The sequence below is a fragment of the Phyllobates terribilis genome, unplaced genomic scaffold (genome assembly GCF_046119375.1).
Source record: "Phyllobates terribilis strain yellow unplaced genomic scaffold, ASM4611937v1 Scaffold_1__5_contigs__length_1240528914, whole genome shotgun sequence".
In the NCBI taxonomy this organism is placed as follows: Eukaryota; Metazoa; Chordata; class Amphibia; order Anura; family Dendrobatidae; genus Phyllobates; species Phyllobates terribilis.
Genome location: NW_027362761.1, coordinates 935,969,851 through 935,986,863, shown reverse-complemented (window position 1 = coordinate 935,986,863; position 17,013 = coordinate 935,969,851).

Here is a 17,013-nt window from a genome sequence, read left to right as displayed (position 1 = left end):
GCTGTCTACCTTCTGAACTTTGTGTTGAAGCCTGATTGACCCAGAATTCGCAATCCTCTATGTCTGGAGAACATGTTGCATCCCGGTGTCCAACTGTGTCCCGGCTTCCACAATATTAACCCATTGTGAAGGCGTCAGTGAGACAATCCCTGGCCACATTCACTTGTCCACGTGTTTGTGGTTAGGCTGTCCTTCAAATAGGGGCAGCTGGGGACCATTTATGGACACCCGGCCGCCCCCAGGCGGCTGGGGACCATGTGTGGTCACCCGGCCGTGGGGCAGCTGGGGGCGGAGTATGGACATCTGGCCGCCCTCCGGCGGCTGGGGACCAAACACGGACACTCGGCCGCCGGGCGGCTGGGGACTGAGTATGGAGACCTCGCTGCCAAAGCAGCCATGAGGTAGTGTCCAGCTTCGGCCTCCTCCAAACTAAAAGGCCCCATTTCAAGTGAAAGCTAGCAGTATAGTATTGCAGCCAGCGGATTGGCTGCATATTTGCGCTTTCATTGCAAGGAATTGGGGAGGTACAATTGAACACTACCCTGGGACAAGGACTTGCACAGGGATAGTTGCAAGTCTGCATCTTCTGATGCGGCAAGGATCACTTCTGATGGGCACACTTTTAGGCAATGACCAGGGTGTCAGAGATGCTTCCAGGGGTCTTCCCCATACTGTTCCCATGTGTTTTCAGCACTGTATGCATGTGTCACACAGCACATGGCCAGATAAGGTTGTAAAATGTTAAAATGACATTTCCCGATGAATGCATTTGTCAAGGTTGAAAGAAATACAAAAGTGCAAAAACGCATGAAAAATGGTACTTGTAAACATAGCCCAAGGTGTGGTGGAGTTTTTTTGTTTTTGGTTATTTATTTTACCTTATACACAAGTATTTACCCTGGAAAGGATGTTCCTTAACATATTTCACAGGAAAACCATTTCAGTTTCGTTTTTGAACGTTTTATTGTGAGCCCGTAAAAGTGGCTTAATACCTCTGACCACATTGTTGACAGCAGTGACCTGGGGGTCCATAGGCGGATTATAATGAGGGCAATCCCGGCTTCCGCCCGGGGCCTGGAACCTCCAGGGGGGCCGGGGCTCCCGGGTGTCTATGGCTAGATTGCCCTCAATATTTGTGCGGCGCAGAGGCAAATACCGACAGACAGTGGCGGGGGGGCCCCCCGGACCGCTCCCCCAGCAGCGGCGCACGGCCGCTGCTTCTTCTTCGGCCGGGTCAGCACTGCAGCAGTTAACTTCCCTGTGCTGGCCCGGCCGCGTCACTGCAAGGAGACACGGCCCTGTGCGCGGCCGTGTCTCCTAGCTGTGACGTCACGCAGTGCGCACCCGGTCTGCAGTGCTACACCGGAAAAGAGCAGGAGGACTTTAGCCGAGCCGGGGGATGGTGTGTGTGTGTGTATGTATGTGTGTGTGTGCAGGCAGATATCATTGTGTGATGTCTGTTTATATGTATTTTTGTGTTTCAAATGTGTTTATGCGTTTATGTATATGTCTGTATATGTTTGTGTGTGTGCGCGACTGCGTGCATGACTGCTTGCATGACTGCGTGCCGCCGCCTGCTGAGTAAAGATGGCACCGTGCGGCCTCCTGCTGTCTCTGGGGGGGCGCCGTGCGGCCTCCCGCTGTGTATAGATGGCGCCGTGCGGCCCCCTGCGGTGTATAGAAGGTGCCGTGCGGCCTCCCGCTGTGTATAGATGGCATAGTGCGGCATCTCGCTGTGTATTTATGGCGCCGTGCGGCCTCCCACTTTGTAAAGATGGTGCCGTTCGACCTCCCGCTGTGTATAGGTGACGCCGTGCGGCCTCTTGCTGTGTATAGATGGCGCAGGGCGGCCTCCCGCTGTGTATAGATGTCGCCATGTGGCCTCCTGCTGTGTATAGATGGCGCCGTGCGGCCTCCCGCTTTGTATAGATGGCGCCGTTCGCCCTCCCGCTGTGTATAGGTGGTGCCCTGCGGCCTCTTGCTGTGTATAGATGGAGCCATGCGGCCTCCTGCTTTTTATAGATGGTGCCGTGCGGCCTCCCGCTGTGTATAGATGGCACCGTGCGGCCTCCCGCTGTGTATAGATGGCGCCGTGCGGCCTCTCGCTGTGTATAGATGGCGCCGTGCGGCCCCCTGCGGTGTATAGAAGGTGCCGTGCGGCCTCCCGCTGTGTATTGATGGCATCGTGCGGCCTCCTGCTGTGTATAGATGGCATAGTGCGGCCTCCCGCTGTGTATATATGGCGCCGTGCGGCCTCCCACTTTGTAAAGATGGCGCCGTTCGGCCTCCCGCTGTGTATAGGTGACGCCGTGCGGCCTCTTGCTGTGTATAGATGGCGCAGGGCGGCCTCCCGCTGTGTATAGATGTCGCTGTGTGGCCTCCTGCTGTGTATAGATGGCGCCGTGCGGCCTCCCGCTTTGTATAGATGGCGCCGTTCTCCCTCCCGCTGTGTATAGGTGGCGCCGTGCGGCCTCTTGCTGTGTATAGATGGAGCCATGCGGCCTCCTGCTGTTTATAGATGGTGCCGTGCGGCCTCCCGCTGTGTATAGATGGCACCGTGCGGCCTCCCGCTGTGTATAGATGGCACCGTGCGGCCTCCTGCTGTGTATAGATGGCGTCATGCGGCCTCCTGCTGTGTATAAATGGCGCCGTGCGGCCTCCTGCTGTGTATAGATGGCTACGTGCGGCCTCCTGCTGTGTATAGATGGCTATGTGCGTCCTCCTGCTGTGTATAGATGGCTACGTGCGGCCTCCTGCTGTGTATAGATGGCTACGTGTGCTCAATATTGAGTCATACAATTAATGTAAGGCTATGTGTCCACGATGCAGAAATGCTCCAGATTTTTTTTGAGCATTTCAGCATCTCCCTGGCAGAAAAAACGCATGCGAATTGTACATGTGGATTGTACATGCGGATTGTACATGCAGATTGTACATGCGTTTTTCCTGCCAGGGACTGGCGGATGTGAAGTGTTCTTCACATGCATTTCCGTATGCGGGTTGACAAGCGCTTTCCAAGCGATTTTAGCATCACTTAGAAAGTGATTGACAACTTGGTCACACTATATAAATCCATGCAACCGGCATGGATTTATATAGTGTGACCGTAAAAGAATGGTAAAAAATAAATATATAATTACCTTCTGATGGCCTGCCGATGTCAGCGGTCGCGTGACCTGTCACATGACTAAATGATGTCACGGCAGGTCCTTTTCAGACAATCGCGAGCTGCCGGCAAGCCAGGACGCATCGGATAAAGACACCGGGGGCCATCAGAAGGTAAGTATAATATTTATTTTTTATTTTATTCTTTTTTTACAGGTTCTATGGTACCCGGGTCCGGAGGAGAGTCTCCTCTTCTCCAAACCCGGGTACCATCCGCACATTAAAATGCATGGATTCTGCATGTACAGATGCAGCGATGCGGATTCCTTGTGTTCCAATGCAAGTCAATGGCGGCGAAAGCGCCGCGCTTCCGCCAAATAATTTGCAGTGCTGCGGATTATTCCACAATGATAATCCGCAGCGGAAATTTCCGCAGCATGTGCACAGCACATGCGGATTATCACTGGGGAACATGGCAGACCCTCTACCAAGCATTTCTTAAGCGTTTCTGCAGCGGAATTGCCGCTGCGAAAATGCTTAAAAAACGCATAGTGGGCACACAGCCTAAAAAAAATTATTATAATTAATATTGTGCCAAATTAATTTCACATGAACTATCACATGATCTATCACAGGGGATCATGTGACATGTCACTTGATACATTGGGTGTGTGTGTGTGGGGGGGCCCGCACCTGCTAAACTGCCGGGGCCCTTGCTACTCTTAATCCACCCCTGTGGGGGGCAGAAATGCGTCCTGGGGCGATCCCCATACTGTCCCTATGTCATTTGAGCACTGTCACTATCATTTTGGTCACTTTTTAAGCATTCTACAGACTGCCGGGGGTGCCGCTGCAAAAATACTCGTGTCTCCCATAGACTAACATTGGGCTCGTTACTCGGGTCGAGCACCCGAGTATCACGGTGAACTCGTCTCGAGCTTCGAGCACCCGAGCATTTTTGTGCTCGCTCAACACTAATATCTATCTATGTATCTATTAACCCCTTAACCCCCGAGGGTGGTTTGCACGTTAATGACCAGGCCAATTTTTACAATTCTGACCACTGTCACTTTATGAGGTAATTACTCTGGAACACTTCAACGGATCCCTCTGATTCTGAGATCGTTTTTTCGTGACATACTGTACTTCATGATTTTGGTAAAATTTCTTCGATATCACTTGTGTTTATTTGTGAAAAAAACGGAAATTTGGCGAAAATTTTGAAAATTTTGCAATGTTCAAAATTTGAATTTTTATGCCCTTAAATCAGAGAGATATGTCACACAAAATACTTAATAAATAACATTTCCCACATGTGTACTTTACATCAGCACAATTTTGGAACCAAAACTTTTTTTTTGTTAGGGAGCTATAAGGGTTAAAAGTTGACCAGCGATTTCTCATTTTTCCAACAAAATTTACAAAACCATTTTTTTAGGGACCACATCACATTTGAAGTCACTTTGAGAGTTCTTTATGACAGAAAATACTCAAAAGTGACACCATTCTAAAAACTGCACCCCTCAACGTGCTCAAAACCACATTCAAAAACTTTATTAACCCTTCAGGTGCTTCACAGGAATTTTTTGAATGTGGAAGAAAAAAATGAACATTTAACTTTTTTCACAAAAATGTTAATTTAGACCCATTTTTTTTTATTTTCAAAAAAATGGACCCCAACATTTGTTGTGCAATTTCCCCTGGGCATGCAGATACCCCATATGTGGGGAAAAACCACTGTTTGGGTGCACGGCAGGGCTCGGAAGGGAAGGAGCACCATTTGACTTTTTGATGGTAAAATTTGCTTGAATAATTAGCGGACGCCATGTTGCGTTTGGAGAGCCCCTGATGTGCCTAAACATTGGAGCTCCCCCACAAGTGACCTCATTTTGGAAACTAGACCCCCCAAGGCACCTTTCTAGATGCATAGTGAGCACTTGGAACCCCCAGGTGCTTCACAAATTGATTCGTAAAAATGAAAAAGTATTTTTTTTCCACTTTTTCATTTTTACGAATCAATTTGTGAAGCACCTGGGGGTTCCAAGTGCTCATTATGCATCTAGATAGGTGCCCAGGGGAAATTGCTCCAATGTTTAGGCACACAGGGACTCTCCAAATGCAACATGGTGTCCGCTAACAAATTGAATGGAAAATCGGCTCAAATTGTTAGCGGACACCATGTTGCATTTGGAGAGCCCCTGTGTGCCTAAACATTGGAGCTCCCCCACAAGTGACCCCATTTTGGAAACTAGACCCCCAAAGGCACCTATCTAGATGCATAGTGAGCACTTGGAACCCCCAGGTGCTTCACAAATTGATTCGTAAAAATGAAAAAGTGTTTTTTTTTCCACTTTTTCATTTTTACAAATCAATTTGTGAAGAACCTGGGGATTCGAAGTGCTCACTTTGTATCTAGATAGGTGCATTGGGTGGTCTAGTTTCCAAAATGGGGTCACTTGTGGGGGAGCTCTAATGTTTAGGCACACAGGGGCTCTCCAAATGCGACATGGTTCCAATTTGTTACCGGACACCATGTCGCATTTGGAGAGCTCCTGTGTGCCTAAACATTGGAGCTCCCCTACAAGTGACCCCATTTTGGAAACTAGACCACCAAAGGCACCTATCTAGATGCATAGTGAGCACTTGGAACCCCCAGGTGCTTCACAAATTGATTCATAAAAATGAAGAAGTGGAAAAAAAAACACTTTTTTTGATTTTCCATTCAATTTGTTAGCGGACACCATGTCGCGTTTGGAGAGCCCCTGATGTGCCTAAACAGTGGAGCTCCCCCACAAGTGACCCCATTTTGGAGACTATACCCCTCAAGGATTTTATTAAGGGGTATAGTGAACATTTTGAACCCAGAGGTACGACACAGAATTTGATAACATTAAGTCATCATATTGAATAAGTTGTCATTAGTCTTGAGCGCAAGTGCTCGCTACTTGAGTTTGCATCGGGTACTCAGGTATGCACCATGTACTGCGTGTGCTCAAGTGACATGCTTGAGTCCCTGCCCCGCATGTTTCATGGTTATTAGACACCCCAAAAAAAACATGCGGGGATCGCTCGTGCATGGCAGGCAATCCCCGCAAAGTTTTTTTGGCTGCGAAGCATATGGGGCGGAGACTCGAGCATGTCACTCAAATACCCACGATACTCAATGCATACCAGAGCACTTGCACTCATCACTAGTCACCATATCATCATCTTTTTTTCTTAGTTTTCAAAAAAATCCCAACCCCATCACAACCCTAGCCCCAAACCCAGCCCTAACCCTAGCCCTAACCCTAGCCCCACCCTAACCCAAGAGTTTATTTTTTACGTGCGGTATAAGTGATTAGACGATCATATTCTTCGGGTCGGTGAGACTACAGCGATACCAGAATCATATGGGGTTTTTATGACTGACAGCTGTCACACACTAAAAGACGCATTTTTTGTAAAATCTAGTTTTTGCATCGCCATATTTTGAGAGCTATAATTTTTCCAGATTTTGGCAGACAGTTATGTGACGGCTTTTTTTTTGCGGGATGAGTTGATGTTGTTATTGGTGCCATTTTCAGGCACGTGGCATTTTTTGATCGTTTTCTATTCCGATTTTTGGGAGGCAGAATAAACAAAAACCAACAATTCAGGAAGTGTTTTTTTTTATTCTGTTCTGCGTGTGGTAAAATTGATAAGGCAGCTTTATTCTTCGGGTCAGTACGTTTACAGCGGTACCACATTTATATCGTTTTTCTATGTTTTGCACTTTTACAAAATAAAAGCAATTTTATAGAAAAAGTTATTTTTTAGCATAGCTTTATTCTGAGAGCTATAACTTTTTTATTTTTTGGCGGATGGAGACGTATTGTGGCTTGTTTTTTGCGGGACGATATGACGTTTTCAGCGGTACCATTTTTATTTATATTGGTCTTTGTTATCGCGTGTTATTCCAATTTTTGTTTGGCGGTTTTGGTGATAAAGCATTGTTTTTTGCTTCGTTTTTTTTTTTTTTTTTTTTACCGTGTTCACTGAAGGGGTTAACTAGTGGGACAGTTTTAGAGGTCAGGTCGTTCCGGATGCAGTGATACCAAATATGTGTACTTTTATTGTTTTTTTTTTTTTTTTCATAATAATATTTATTGATGGGTACATTATATTTTTATTTTTGGTGGATTATTTTTTTTTATTTTTTTTTTTATATTTTTACAATTTTTTTTTATTTTTTTTTTCACTTTCTGACAGTTTTTATACTTTTTTACATTGTCCCTCTATGGGACTTTCACTTTTTTTTCTCTGATCGCCTTCATGGCACAGGAATGCAGCACCATCCCTGTGCCATGCAGGCTGACAGCGCTGGACAGGAAGAAGATAGTTTGGAGATGCACTGCGCATGTCCAAAAAATCTTCCTGCTGTCTGGTGACCCGGATGTTGTCATGACAGTGCTGGAGGCCGGAAGAGGAGGTGAGTATCTGCGATCACCTCCACTTGCCACTGCAATGCTGCAATCGACTGCGATCGACTTCGATCGCAGCATTGCAGGGGTTAATGTGCCGGGAGCGGTGCGGGACCGCTCCCTGCACATAGCCCTGGGTGTCAGCTGTGATCGCGATGACGTACTAATACGGGTCTGGCTCTTAAGTCCCAGGGCACAGACGCGTATTAGTACGTCTAATGTTGCTAAGGGGTTAATCTATTTATCTATCCATATATCAATATGTTTATATATCCATATATCTAACTATTATCTATCTATCTATAAATCGATGTATCTATCCATATATCTATCTATTTATCTATCCATATATCTATTATCTATCTAAATATCCATATATCTATCTATCCACATGTATATTATCTTTCCATCTATTCATATATCTGTTACTCTATTTGTCTATCAATATATCTATTATCTATCAATATATCTATACAACCCCTGGCAAAAATCATGGAATCACCGGGCTCGCAGGATGTTCATTCAGTTGTTTAATGTTGTTGAAAAAAAGCAGATCACAGACATGTCACAAAACTAAAGTCATTTCAAATGGCAACTTTATGCCTTTAAGAAACACTAAAGGAAATCAAGAAAAAAAATGTGGTACTCAGTAAGGGTAATTATTTTCAGACCAAGCAGAGGGAAAAAATTATGGAACCACTCAAATCTGAGGAAAAAAAATAGAATCACCCTGTAAATTTTCATTTCCAAAACTAACACCTGCATTAAATTAAATCTGCTCGTTAGTCTGCATCTAAAAAAGAGTAATCACACCTTGGAGAGCTGTTGCACCAAGTGGACTGACGTGAATCATGGCTCCAACACGAGAGATGTCAATTGAAACAAAGGAGAGGATTATCAAACTCTTAAAAGAAGGTAAATCATCACGCAATGTTGCAAAAGATGTTGGTTGCTCACAGGCAGCTGTGTCTAAAATCTGGACCAAATACAAACAACATGGGAAGGTTGTTAAAGGCAAACATACTGGTAGACCAAGGAAGACATCAAAGCGTCAAGACGGGAAACTTAAAGCAATATGTCTCCAAAACATGAAATGCACAACAAAACAAATGAGGAACGAATGGGAGGAAACTAGAGTCAATGTCTGTGACCGAACTGTAAGAAATCGCCTAAAGAAAATGGGATTTACATACAGAAAAGCTAAACAAAAGCCAACATGAACACCTAAACAGAAAAAACAAGGTTACAGCAGGCTAAGGAAAAGCATTGGTGGACTGTGGATGACTGGATAAAAGTCATATTCAGTGATGAATCGCGAATCTGCATTGGGCAAAGAGATGATGCTGAAACTTTTGTTTGGTGCCGTTCCAATGAGATTTATAAAGATGACTGCATGAAAAGAACATGCAAATTTCCAGAGTCATTGATGATATGGGGCTGCATGTCAGGTAAAGGCACTGGAGAGATGGATGTCATTACATCTTCAATAAGTTTACATTGATATTTTGGATAGTTTTATTATCCCATCAATTGAAAGGATGTTTGGGGATGATGACATCATTTTCCAAGATGATAATGCATCCTGCCATAGAGCAAAAACGGTGGAAACATTCCTTGAAAGTAGTCACTAGAGATGAGCGTTGTTCTACTCGAACTGTTCGCCAATCTCAAATTCGAGCTGTTTTGGGCGGTGTTCGAGCCGTTCGGCGAACACGAACAATTTGAGAAAAATTCGGCTGTTCGAGGTTATGTTCGATAACTGTTCGTGCACCAAAATCATAACTGGATTTTTTCTCAGTAATGATGAAAATTAATGTTAATACGCAGTTTGAGTGTACAGCGGGGTGGGGGGAGGGGCAGGGGATGGATCTCTGCAGGAACAATGAAGATCTCCATTTTTTTTTCTCTTTCCCGCATTTACAGTGGGGAGGTGCAATCTGTCAGCCTATCAGCAGCGCACACACGGAGCGAAGTGCTTTTTTTCACACAAGCAAGGGCATGTGTCATTGGCAGTGTATGTCACATGTCCTTGCCCTATAAGACCAAGCCATTTTCCCCGTCGCCACCATTTTCTCACTGCTGCAGCTGCGTGTTAGACGGCACCGCTGTTGCTGTGTGCGCTATACCTTGTTAATTTCAAGCCAATTTTCGCACAAATATACAGATAGCTTGGGAGTAGGGAATAGTTGTGATTGCAGACCTTTTAAGGACTAGGTTACAGCATTTCCTACGACTTTTATCAGGCAGGTCTGTGCTCTTAAATAGATAGGTTGTGGGAGTAAAGACTAATTGTAATTGGAGTCCTTTTCAGGACTAGGTTACATCAGTTCCTATCAGTTTTTGCCAGGCAGGTCTGTGCCAGTGCTGTGCAAGTTTTTTTCACAGCATTTGGCTGAATCTAGCAAAGCTAATCCTTTTTGGCCTATTGCAGAGTGTGTTAGTCAGTGGAGTAGCCTATCTGTGTTGCAAGATATACCACCTGTGTATAGAATACCAATTTTTTTACTGCACCTAGTGAAGTAAAATCTTTTGGGCATAGCATCATTCTATTAGTCCATCTATACTGACCTCCATCAGGTTGCAAACTGAATCTAATTTTTTTCTGCATCTAGCTCTGAAAAAATATTGGGCTTCTAGCTGTGTGTGGGTATTGTTCTATTAATCCATCTATACTGACCTCCATCAGGTTGCAAACTGAATATAATTTTTTTCTGCATCTAGCTCTGAAAAAATATTTGGCCTTCTAGCAGTGTGTGGGACTTGTTCTATTAGTCCACCTATACTGACCTCCATCAGGTTGCAAACTGAATATATTTTTTTCTGCATCTACCTCTGAAAAAATATTGGGCTTCTAGCTGTGTGTGGGACTTGTTGTATTAGTCCATCTATACTGACCTCCATCAGGTTGCAAACTGAATATATTTTTTTCTGCATCTACCTCTGAAAAAATATTGGGCTTCTAGCTGTGTGTGGGTCTTGTTCTATTAATCCATCTATACTGACCTCCATCAGGTTGCAAACTGAATATAATTTTTTTCTGCATCTAGCTCTGAAAAAATATTGGGCTTCTAGCTGTGTGTGGATCTTGTTCTATTAATCCATCTATACTGACCTCCATCAGGTTGCAAACTGAATATAATTTTTTTCTGCATCTAGCTCTGAAAAAATATTGGGCTTCTAGCTGTGTGTGGGTCTTGTTCTATTAATCCATCTATACTGACCTCCATCAGGTTGCAAAGTGAATATAATTTTTTTCTGCATCTAGCTCTGAAAAAATATTGGGCTTCTAGCTGTGTGTGGGTCTTGTTCTATTAATCCATCTATACTGACCTCCATCAGGTTGCAAACTGAATATAATTTTTTTTTGCATCTAGCTCTGAAAAAATATTTGCCCTTCTCGCAGTGTGTGGGACTTGTTCTATTAGTCCACCTATACTGACCTCCATCAGGTTGCAAACTGAATATATTTTTTTCTGCATCTACCTCTGAAAAAATATTGGGCTTCTAGCTGTGTGTGGGACTTGTTGTATTAGTCCATGTATACTGACCTCCATCAGGTTGCAAACTGAATATATTTTTTTCTGCATCTACCTCTGAAAAAATATTGGGCTTCTAGCTGTGTGTGGGTCTTGTTCTATTAATCCATCTATACTGACCTCCATCAGGTTGCAAACTGAATATAATTTTTTTCTGCATCTAGCTCTGAAAAAATATTGGGCTTCTAGCTGTGTGTGGATCTTGTTCTATTAATCCATCTATACTGACCTCCATCAGGTTGCAAACTGAATATAATTTTTTTCTGCATCTAGCTCTGAAAAAATATTGGGCTTCTAGCTGTGTGTGGGTCTTGTTCTATTAATCCATCTATACTGACCTCCATCAGGTTGCAAAGTGAATATAATTTTTTTCTGCATCTAGCTCTGAAAAAATATTGGGCTTCTAGCTGTGTGTGGCTCATGTTCTATTAATCAATCTATACTGACCTCCATCAGGTTGCAAACTGAATATAATTTTTTTCTGCATCTAGCTCTGAAAAAATATTGGGCTTCTAGCTGTGTGTGGGTCTTGTTCTATTAATCCATCTATACTGACCTCCATCAGGTTGCAAACTGAATATAATTTTTTTTTGCATCTAGCTCTGAAAAAATATTTGCCCTTCTCGCAGTGTGTGGGACTTGTTCTATTAGTCCACCTATACTGACCTCCATCAGGTTGCAAACTGAATATATTTTTTTCTGCATCTACCTCTGAAAAAATATTGGGCTTCTAGCTGTGTGTGGGACTTGTTGTATTAGTCCATGTATACTGACCTCCATCAGGTTGCAAACTGAATATATTTTTTTCTGCATCTAGCTCTGAAAAAATATTGGGCTTCTAGCTGTGTGTGGGTCTTGTTCTATTAATCCATCTATACTGACCTCCATCAGGTTGCAAACTGAATATAATTTTTTTCTGCATCTAGCTCTGAAAAAATATTGGGCTTCTAGCTGTGTGTGGGTCTTGTTCTATTAATCCATCTATGCTGACCTCCATCAGGTTGCAAACTGAATATAATTTTTTTCTGCATCTAGCTCTGAAAAAATATTGGGCTTCTAGCTGTGTGTGGGTCTTGTTCTATTAATCCATCTATACTGACCTCCATCAGGTTGCAAACTGAATATAATTTTTTTCTGCATCTAGCTCTGAAAAAATATTGGGCTTCTAGCTGTGTGTGGGTCTTGTTCTATTAATCCATCTATACTGACCTCCATCAGGTTGCAAACTGAATATAATTTTTTTCTGCATCTAGCTCTGAAAAAATATTGGGCTTCTAGCTGTGTGTGGGTCTTGTTCTATTAATCCATCTATACTGACCTCCATCAGGTTGCAAACTGAATATAATTTTTTTCTGCATCTAGCTCTGAAAAAATATTGGGCTTCTAGCTGTGTGTGGGTCTTGTTCTATTAATCCATCTATACTGACCTCCATCAGGTTGCAAACTGAATATAATTTTTTTCTGCATCTAGCTCTGAAAAAATATTGGGCTTCTAGCTGTGTGTTGGTCTTGTTCTATTAATCCATCTATACTGACCTCCATCAGGTTGCAAACTGAATATAATTTTTTTCTGCATCTAGCTCTGAAAAAATATTGGGCTTCTAGCTGTGTGTGGGTCTTGTTCTATTAATCCATCTATACTGACCTCCATCAGGTTGCAAACTGAATATAATTTTTTTCTGCATCTAGCTCTGAAAAAATATTTGGCCTTCTAGCAGTGTGTGGGACTTGTTCTATTAGTCCACCTATACTGACCTCCATCAGGTTGCAAACTGAATATATTTTTTTCTGCATCTACCTCTGAAAAAATATTGGGCTTCTAGCTGTGTGTGGGACTTGTTGTATTAGTCCATCTATACTGACCTCCATCAGGTTGCAAACTGAATATAATTTTTTTCTGCATCTAGCTCTGAAAAAATATTGGGCTTCTAGCTGTGTGTGGGTCTTGTTCTATTAATCCATCTATACTGACCTCCATCAGGTTGCAAACTGAATATAATTTTTTTCTGTATCTAGCTCTGAAAAAATATTGGGCTTCTAGCTGTGTGTGGGTCTTGTTCTATTAATCCATCTATACTGACCTCCATCAGGTTGCAAACTGAATATATTTTTTTCTGCATCTACCTCTGAAAAAATATTGGGCTTCTAGCTGTGTGTGGTACTTGTTGTATTAGTCCATCTATACTGACCTCCATCAGGTTGCAAATTGAATATAATTTTTTTCTGCATCTAACCCAGCCAATAGTTTTGGCCTAATACCACAGTTTGGCCACTCAGCTCTGCTCGGTTACCATCCATTGTTTTTTTGTGCAAACAACTCCAGAGTTGTGAATTAGTTAACCACCAAAATGAGTGGAAAAAGGCCTGCTGCTGGTGGAAAGGGGAATAGGCGTGTTGGGAAGGGGAAAAAAGGTTGTGTCCGTGGGGTAGGTGTTAAAGCAACAGTAACATCTGCAGAAGAAAGACCATCTTCCAGCCAAACTAAAATGTCTACTTCTTTTAGCGGACAATGTGATAAGATCCCTTTCTTACGGCCACGCCAATCGCTACAAATTCCAGATGAGGCACAAAAACAGCAGGTGCTTCAACGGATATCAAGTGCTCCTTTAAGTGGGCTCTCCTCCACATCAACTTCAACATCACAAATACTCCAGTCCTCAAAGGTGTCACCCAAATCGCACTTGCTTCCTCACAGCTCCCAAATCTCCAGCTGCCCGTCTGAGTATGAGGTAGAACAGATGGTTGAGTCTGCAGAGCTGTTTACTCATACTATAGCCTGGGAATCAGAGGTCGACTCCAGCGCTTCTGTGAATCCAGACGAGGAAATGATCTGCACTGATGCCCAGAATCTTTATGAGTCGGATCCAGGACCAGACGCAGAAGGTTCTGACCATAATGTAGACCCTCATTCCCAAACTGTAACTCCTGTTGGTGGAGACAATGAGGAAGACGATGATAAGACTCAAATACCTGATTGGAGCGACAACTTTAGTTTTTTGTCAGGGCAGGAACAGGTTGGCTCTGAGGACGACGGGTGTGATAACACACAGGTTGATGATGATGAGGTTGGAGATCCCACTTACTGTCAACCCACAGTCAGCCAAGAGATGAGGTCAGCAGAGGAGGTGGAGGAAGATGCTAGTGACGACGAGGTCAGGTTGCGCCTTCCTGGACAGAGACGTAGTACTGGAAGCACGTCAACAACTGCATCCTCAAACACAACTCTGCCTCTCACCACAAGTCGTGGTGGTTCTTCAGGTCGCATGGGTGCTAAGCCTTGCATAGCCTGGGCATTTTTTCAGATCGATAAAGATGACCCAACTCGTGTTATCTGTAACATTTGTCAGCAAAAGCTAAGTAGAGGCCAAAAAATACATAGTTTGAGTACTTCATGCATGAACCGGCACATGGACATGAAGCATAAGTTGCAGTGGGAAGCTCAGTGTGCTACAATGCGGCCTAGCCGGCCAGGCCAACCACCGTCTGCCATATCTTGTGCATCCGCGGCCTCTTCATCCTCTGTGACTGGGGGGACAGCAGTCACACCTGTTTTGGGGCGCAGACCTGCCACCTCTTTACCCGCAACAGCCAGCGTGATTGGCAGGTCATCATTTTCTTTGGAGGTGGTAACAGCAGCTGGTGTTGAGCGCTGTCCGACATCGATAGCACCACCTTTGGATCAAGGCAACCTAACATGTCCGCCTGCATCTTCCTCACAGACCGGCAGTTTGCCGGGGACACCCTTATCAACCCCGTCTAAGCACAATAGCCAGCCCTCGGTCCCTCAGATGTGGACAAGTAAAAGACCATTTCCTCCTAGCCATGAGAAAGCTAAGAGGTTGAATTTCACCATCTGCAAGCTCTTGGCTACAGAAATGCTGCCTTTCCGCCTGGTGGACACAGAGGATTTTCGAGACCTTATGTCCGTCGCAGTGCCCCAGTACCAGATGCCCAGTCGGCACTACTTCTCAAAGAAAGGTGTGCCTGCGCTCCACCAGCATGTCGCACATAACATCACCGCTTCTTTGAGAAACTCTGTGTGTGACAGGGTGCTTTTCACCACAGACACTTGGACGAGTAAGCATGGACAGGGGCGTTACATGTCGCTGACTGGGTAACTATGGTGACAGCAGGACAAGGGGCTGCTGTCCACGTCTTGCCGTCCCCACGAGTTGTGCGTCAATCCTCTTTATGTCAAAGTTCCTCCACTGCTTCTGCCTCCTCAACCTCCTCTCGGTCTTCCACCTGCACCCAAAGCCTGTCTGTTCATGCCACAAGCTTTCTAACTGCGCAGAAGGGATCCTGCACACCTCCTTACTATGCTGGCAGAAGGGCTTAACGTCATCAGGCGGTTTTTACATTGAAATGTCTGGGAAATGTGAGTCACACAGCTGAGGAGTTGTGGTCAGCTCTGGAGAACCAATTTCATGAATGGTTGTCTCCACTGGACCTGAAACCAGGGAAGGCCGTGTGCGACAATGCTGCAAACCTGGGTGCGGCCCTTCGCCGGGGCAATGTCACACACGTGCCTTGTATGGCTCACGTGTTGAACCTGGTTGTCCAGCAATTTTTAGCCCACTATCCCAGACTAGATGGCCTTCTGCAGAGGGCACGGTCGCTGTGTGCTCACTTCCGCCGTTCGCATCCCGCAGCTCAGCGACTTACATCTCTACAGAAGTCGTTGGGCCTGCCACTTCACCGGCTAAAATGCGATGTGCCTACCCGGTGGAATTCAACTCTGCACATGTTGCAGCGACTGTGGCAGCACCGACAAGCCCTGGTGCAATACGTTCTGACGTATAGCCTGGGCCAACGAGATTCAGAGGTGGGGCAAATCACGCTGCAGGAGTGGTCTCAGATCAGGGACCTATGCACCCTTCTGCACAGTTTTGAAATGGCGACGAAGATGTTTAGTGCTGACGATGCCATTATCAGCATGACTATTCCGGTGATTTACATGCTGGAGCACATGTTAAACAGAATTCGGAGTCAGGTGGTGGCACAAGAGGAGGTGGAGGAAGTAGAGGAGGAGGAGTTGTATGCGGAAGGGCTAACATCTGCAAGGTCCAGACGGTCGGCAGCACCAAGGCAGCAGGCATGTGAGGGTGGGGGAGATGGTTTTACCAGGGCGCATGGTAGCAGCCAAACTAGTGAGGAAGGTGCAGGAGCCCAGGAAGAAGTGGAGGACGAACTGATGGAAGACTCATCAGATGAGGGAGACCTTGATCACATTTCTGTTGTGCGAGGTTGGGGGGAGAGGACAGAGGAAGGAAGCATGATTGTTACCTCGCCACCAACACAACAGGGACTTGGTGCTCCGGGATGCGCAACACACATGAGTGCCTTCTTGCTGCACTACCTGCAACATGACCCTCGAATTGTGAGAATTAGAAATAATCCTGACTACTGGGTTGCCACACTGTTAGATCCCCGGTACAAAAGTAAATTTGCAGAAATTATTCCTGCCATAGAAAGGGATGCACGCATGCAGGAGTATCAGCAGAGACTGTTGCAGAATCTTACATGTGCTTTTCCACAAAATACCAGTGGTGCACGTAGTGAATCTCACAGTTCCAACTTGCCAACCGTGGGACCGTCAAGTGTTCAGCACTCAAACCGTAACAGAACCACAGTATCTGCTGGTAACATCAATTTTGCGGAATCATGTCACCACTTTTTTAGCCCATCCTTTGCAAGGCCACAGGAGACAAGAAGTCTGACACATAGTCAACGCCTAGAGACGATGGTACAGGAGTATCTCCAAGTAAACATTGAAGCCACGACTGTGTCACTGGACCCTTGCTCTTTTTGGGCTTCCAATCTGGATAAATGGCCGGAGCTAGCCACTTACGCCTTGGAGATCTTGTCATGCCCCGCAGCCAGCGTTCTGTCTGAACGTGTGTTCAGCGCTGCTGGTGGTGTGCTGACAG